The 6000-nt window shown below is 39.2% G+C and overlaps 1 protein-coding gene across 8 annotated transcripts in view; it reads left to right on the top strand.

Moving 5' to 3' along the window:
• Window positions 1–463: 463 nt before the first annotated feature.
• AOPEP (aminopeptidase O (putative)) overlaps window positions 464–6000 on the top strand; it is a 335338-nt gene continuing 329801 nt past the window's right edge. For all 8 annotated transcript variants that reach the window (XR_004380638.1, XR_004380639.1, XM_032840547.1 and 5 more), the window contains exon 1: window positions 464–544. The gene's annotated coding sequence lies outside the window, so the exon portion shown is untranslated. The remainder of the gene's footprint in view (window positions 545–6000) is intronic.

Here is a 6000-nt window from a genome sequence, read left to right as displayed (position 1 = left end):
ACACTTCTGATCTCTGGGAACGCATGTAGATTTGTTGAGTTATTCACCGTTTACTTTCTTAACTAGAAAGTAATCTCCAGAAGATAACTGTTTTGTTCACTGCTGTACACCGCCCCCCCTCCTTCCGTTAACACTGCTTGCCGGGCACGCAATAGGACTTTAATAAATTGTGGAATGCATATGCACACTACAGTTATATATACCAGGTACACGGTAAAATAAGGAATAAAAAGTGCACTATTGTTAATTCGGTAATTTTTTTTTTCTTAAATGCCTATAAGATTTTGCAGTTAGAAATAACCCGGTAAAAAGGTAATCTTACAAGGAAAACCCAAACCGCCCGGGTCAGACCACGCTCGCCCGCCGCAGCTCCGCGTTTGCGCAGACCTCTCCCGGGCGACTCCACCCAGCTTTTCTGGAGGGGGCGGGCCGGACAGACTGCGGTCCAGGCGCGCTTGGATGACGTCACTAGGCGCGGCCCGGGTAGCCCTTGGTAACCCGGAGTCTGCGGAAGTGGAGACCGGTGGGCAGGCGGCTAAGACAGGTAACCTGTACGCTCCCTGTTGGGTCCATGTCTTCGTCTTCTCTGGCGTCTTGATGGCGGCCAGCACAGCAGCTTCCCATTTGAAGGCGACCGGGAACCCTCTTCAGTCCTCATCTTCCTTCGGTGGGGTCCCCTTTCCCTCTCAGTCCTCCCAGACGGCTGAGGCTGAACCCGTCCTGGGGACTTCGGCTGAGCGGCCACTTTTTTCCGCCTCAGCACTCCCGGTGCCGATGGACACTGACTTTCCTCTCCCCCGTAGCACAGACCATTCTTCAGCCTGCATTTGCCTCCTTCTTGCTCTCTTGCCTCCAGGCCCACTTCGCCCACCCCTCTCCGGTTTTGCCCCACAAGACTCCTATCCAGGCTTGTTTAAGGAGATACAGTTTACGATTCTCTTAAATCCCAGCTGGAGTGAAACCCAGCCGCCTTCCCTGCCCCCGCAACTGTCTACTTCCCCGCTCCTAGGATCCTTACTGAGAACACCAAGCTTTGAGTTTTGGTGTCCCTAAAGAGCATTCGTACTGGCGCAGTTTTGTCCTAAACGCATGTATTTGTTGAGTAAGGAAGTGGCGTAGTAATGTGAAAATCTGTTGTAATAATAAATGATACACATGGGATCCAATCAGCTGTTGAGATGGATGAAACTGCTACAGCATTTCATTAAAATGTTCCTTGTTTCTGGCTTTCAAGCAGTGGTAACAAGTACCTTTGCAAAAAGTTAGCCGTCAAAATAAATAAGCAACAGAACCCCACTAGGAATGTTTAGACAGAAAAAGAATTCATCTTGTTGATAAAGGAATGTGGGTTATTACAAAACCAACCAGGGTAGCAGAACCCCACTAGGAATGTTTAGGCAGCAAAAAAATAATAAAAATTCATCTTGTTGATAAAGGGGTATGGGTTATTACAAAACCAACTAGGATCGATATGGGAGGAAAGGAAGGGTTCTGAAATCTTCGGTCCATTGAAGGTTTGGTTTTGTATTTTTTTTTAAATTTTGTGTTCCATTTTGAATAAAGCATATCTTCATATAATTTTGAGAAGCCTGCTAATGACTTGCTAATTGGTAAGATTAGATTCTTCTAATATTAGGGGGACAAAGTAGAGTAAGATTAGGGAATAACAGCCACTCATTGTTAACCATCTTCTGTATCTCAGGGATTGTGTTTGACACTTTGCATCTGTTTTCTTCTTAGCTCACACAACAGTCTTGTGAGTTAGGAATCTTTATCCTCAATTTACAGAGAAGAAAACTGAGGCTCAGGTATGTGAAGATAGCTTGCCAAAAACTCAGTTACTGAATGGTGGAGGCTTTAAGTTCAGGTCTGCATGTGACTTAAGTGCCTATACCTTTTCTTTCTTTTTTTTTTTTTTTTTAAATAACTCTACTATAAATGATCAAATTCTAGGCTTTTTACAATAGTCACACATAATTCTCTGAGTTTATTCTCTCATCAGTCTAAGTGATGAGTTTATTCTCTTGATCACTCTAAATGATTTGTATTATCTTCAGTATACTAAAGTTCTTACATACCTGGAATTAGAATGCCCAGAACGCTTAATTTATGATCCTCCCCACCCACACACACACTATCCTTATCTTTAAGATTGAGATAAGAGGCAAGCACCATTGCTCAGTACAACCCTTTTTAGACCCCTCAGGGAATGAGTAATTCTGTATTGTTGAAAGTTTTACCCTTTTAGAAATGAAAATCATACTGATTGTTTTGGATGGAAAAATTTTTAATGCCCTAAACAATTCCTTGCCTTCTTAAATACTAAGTATACTGACATATTTTAACCTTTTCTTATATCTCAGAGCAGTCATTCTAAATATCACTTACTGTCCTGTGTTGTGATATAGTGATTTTCTCAGAGCTTTTATTGTATTTGACTGCCCAGACTGCTTTGCTTCTTGAGTTTGCCTGTACTTTTATTCCATTCCTCAGTGTCACCAAGAGTTAGTAAACCATAGTGATTCAAAGCAGGGTTTGGAGAACCACACTTCTATTATTCAGGTTCTAGCTCTCCCAGTTACTAGCAGCTCAGTGAGCCCGGACAAGGTAGTTGACCCCTCATTTGTAAAATGTAAATAATTTTTTTTTCAGAAGATTGTTGTGAGGTAAACTGAGTTAGTGTCTGTAATAAATCAGGCATATTGGAAGAACCATGTAAGTGTTTGCTAATATTGTTAGTCTGGTTTTGGCCTTATGTATCATTCCTTGAGTGATATTTGATATATGGTATTTATGAGTTTACTGGAGAATTAAATTATCCCAACTAGAGTGCCTTAACCTTAGCCATTCTGGGAAAATGCTAATTTATTAAATTAACTTTTGTTGTGCCTTTGAAATGCAATATGCCTTTTGGTTGTGGTGTTTGGAATGGAGACTTCAAATATTTCATGTTTTTATGTGTCAAAATAACAGACTTTTTTTTTTAAGTTATTTCTTAAGATCTGAGCCAGTGGTTTTTTTTTTTTTTTAAAGATTTTACTTATTTATTTGACAGACAGAGATCACAAGTAGGCAGAGAGGCAGGCAGAGAGAGAGGGAGGGAAGCAAGCTCCCTGCTGAGCAGAGAGCCCGATGTGGGACTCGATCCCAGGACCCTGGGATCACGACCCGAGCCGAAAGCAGAGGCTTTAACCCACTGAGCCACCCAGGCGCCCCAAAATAACAGACTTTTAATTTCTGTTTTGAATTTGGGGGATATTTCAGTGGTTAAATTATGGTTTACCAGTATATGGGAACCTCCTCTACTTTTGAATTGAACACGGGTTGATTTACACGTCCATTTATGGTGCCCCGCACAGGTATACTGTTGCACTGGTGTTATTATTCTGTGTGGATAGATGCCTCATCATAAAACCACCATTGTGCATTGGCCACATATAAAGGCATTTTCTCGTACAATCGTCTTTTTTCCTCTTCAACGAGCTAAAAAAATGACTATCAGAAAAATGAAATAATGTTCCTTTTTGAATTTGCGAAGTATGTACCCATTTTCAAGCATGTGTTTTAAACCAAGTACAGCTAAGAGTTGATATTGACTCCTTTGGTGTCCATAGTCAGGAACTTGAAAATAAGTGATTTTTTTTTTAAATGTTATGTTAGTCATAAGTGATCTTTTTTGAAAAATTTTAGTACCATTAAGGCTGATGCTTATGTTGAAGGTTACTGTTGAAAATACAGGTCATATTTTTAGAAGATACTTTTTGATTGTGGTAAAATACTCATAAGATTTACTATTTTAATCATTTCTAAGTGTATAATTGATTGGATTAAGCACATTTGCACTATTGGTTTAATTATCATCATTATCCATTTCCAGAATTTTTTCATCTTTTCCAAACAGAAAACTCTGCACCCATTAAAAAGTAATTCCCCATTCCCCTTCTTCCCTGTCCCAGCCCCTAGTAACCTCTGTTCTACTTTCTGTTTTTCTGAATTCGGCTATTCTAGGTGGAGTCCTGCACTATCCTTTTGTATCTATCTCATTTGGTAGATTTTCAGGGTTCATCTGTAGTAGAGTTCATTCATGTGGTAGCATAGATCAGAATTTCGTTCCTCTTTATGGCTGAGTAACATTCTATTGCATACATATAGCATATGCTATACTTCCAACGCATATTGAATTATGCTTCTATATACTCACTTCATATGGTATGAACTTAATACTTGGTGATTTGATTTGTGAAATTCTAGAGGATGGGGATGGAAATATCAGTTGAAATAATGTTATTGAACAATGAACAAAATACCTGGTAACAGTGTTAAACTGGAGCTTGAGCCTGTATTACAGTGTGATTATTTTTCTCACCTAATATTTAGTCTCAATATAGTAGGAAAATAATAATCATGATAACATCACCTGGTATTTCAGTAGTGTTTACACTGTGCCAGACATTATTCCAAGCACTTTACCTGTGAAGTAGGTACTATCACTGTTCTCTTTTACAGATGAAGAAATTAGGCACAGAGAACTTAAATTAATTGAATTGTTAAATTTACAAGGCTGGTGGGTGGTGAAATTGGGATCTGACCCCAGGCTGGGTGGCTCTAGAGTTGATTTATCCTATGTTTGATGTTGACACTTGGCTCAGTATCAGTTTTGCAATGTAAATTGTTTTGCCTGCCACATTCTTCCTCTACCCTCTCTTTTTTATACTGTTTTAAAAATAAAACATTACTTCCGAGCTTAGTTGGCAGTGGAAGAACATCTGAACTCAAATTGTCAAAAGGGTGACAGGTGCTTCTCATTTGGTTGGGGCGATAACATTTGAATGGCATTCAAACTGCATTTTCACAGCTTAGTTCATATTTCTTTCTCTTTCTCTGAGAGCGTGTGTTTGAAAAAGCAGAGCCTGAAATGTTTTAAGATCTCATATTGCATATTGTGTTGGTGTTTGATTTTAGATATTGTACAATTCCCACATCCTATTTCTGTGGGTAAAAAGAGCTTTTTGTTTATAATCCTGTTTCTGTCAGAATGGTTTATGGTTTATGGCACATTTATTTTGTTGCTAACTCATTACTCTGTATTGCTTGATTCCTGAAGAAATTATCTTGAGATAGCATTTTTAGATACATAATCAATTTCACTCTCATTTTTTCTTGGCTTTTTCCCTTTGCTTACATTTTATTTCTTTGACACTTGCAATTGAAGGTTTAGTTTCTGAAACTGATGGGAATTGGGATATGCTTGATAGTTTTGGCAGCAAAGGAGAGACATTTCAGCCTATTTCTTTTGCACTCATGATATTTTGTGTGTGTAGCAAGCATGGTGCATATTTGGAGGTGTGAACCGTCTGAGTAATGTCTGGCAGAAATCAAACTATAGAATGAATGTTGAGGATGCAAAGGGGCCTTAGGTATTTCTCTCATATCCTTCACTCAGCAGTCGGGATTCTGAAGCCTGTGATGATTAAATGATTTGCTTATATTCAAACAGAATTCATTTAAAAAAAATATCCAGCATTCTCTGTTCTTTTGAATCATACCTCATTGTGTTTGTGTAGCATCTCTACTTGTACGAGGAGACTCCCTTTTTTTACTCTTAGGTACTTAATATTATATATGTTTTAGGTGAGAATGCCCGGAATTGGCTAGGTCGCCAAGAGAATGAACCAATATGATGGATCCAAGTGATTCGTAGGTTAAGTCAGTAAGGCTTTGCAATTGTTCCCTTGTGGGTGAGAGTAAGAAATCTGGGGTATTTGGGTACCGGAGAAGATGGTGGTGTCGTTCATTAGGAAAACTTAGAAGAGGTTGGGATTGGTGTTTGCGTTCAAAGTGACCAGAGGATGGATTTCATTGACATGTTAGAAAAATTGAAGCTAGAGCTGGGGGGCACATCAGCATCTAGGAAGGGGGAGATGAAGCAGCAAATCAGTAGGAGGAGATGGAGTGGTATCACAAATATCAAAATAAGAGAGAATTTTAAGGAGGGTATGG

The sequence above is a fragment of the Lontra canadensis genome, unplaced genomic scaffold, assembly GCF_010015895.1.
Source record: "Lontra canadensis isolate GAN:19392208 unplaced genomic scaffold, GSC_riverotter_1.0 scaffold113, whole genome shotgun sequence".
NCBI lineage: Eukaryota > Metazoa > Chordata > Mammalia > Carnivora > Mustelidae > Lontra > Lontra canadensis.
Note: the sequence above shows the minus strand (reverse complement) of the source record. Positions and strands in the feature narration are given on the sequence as shown.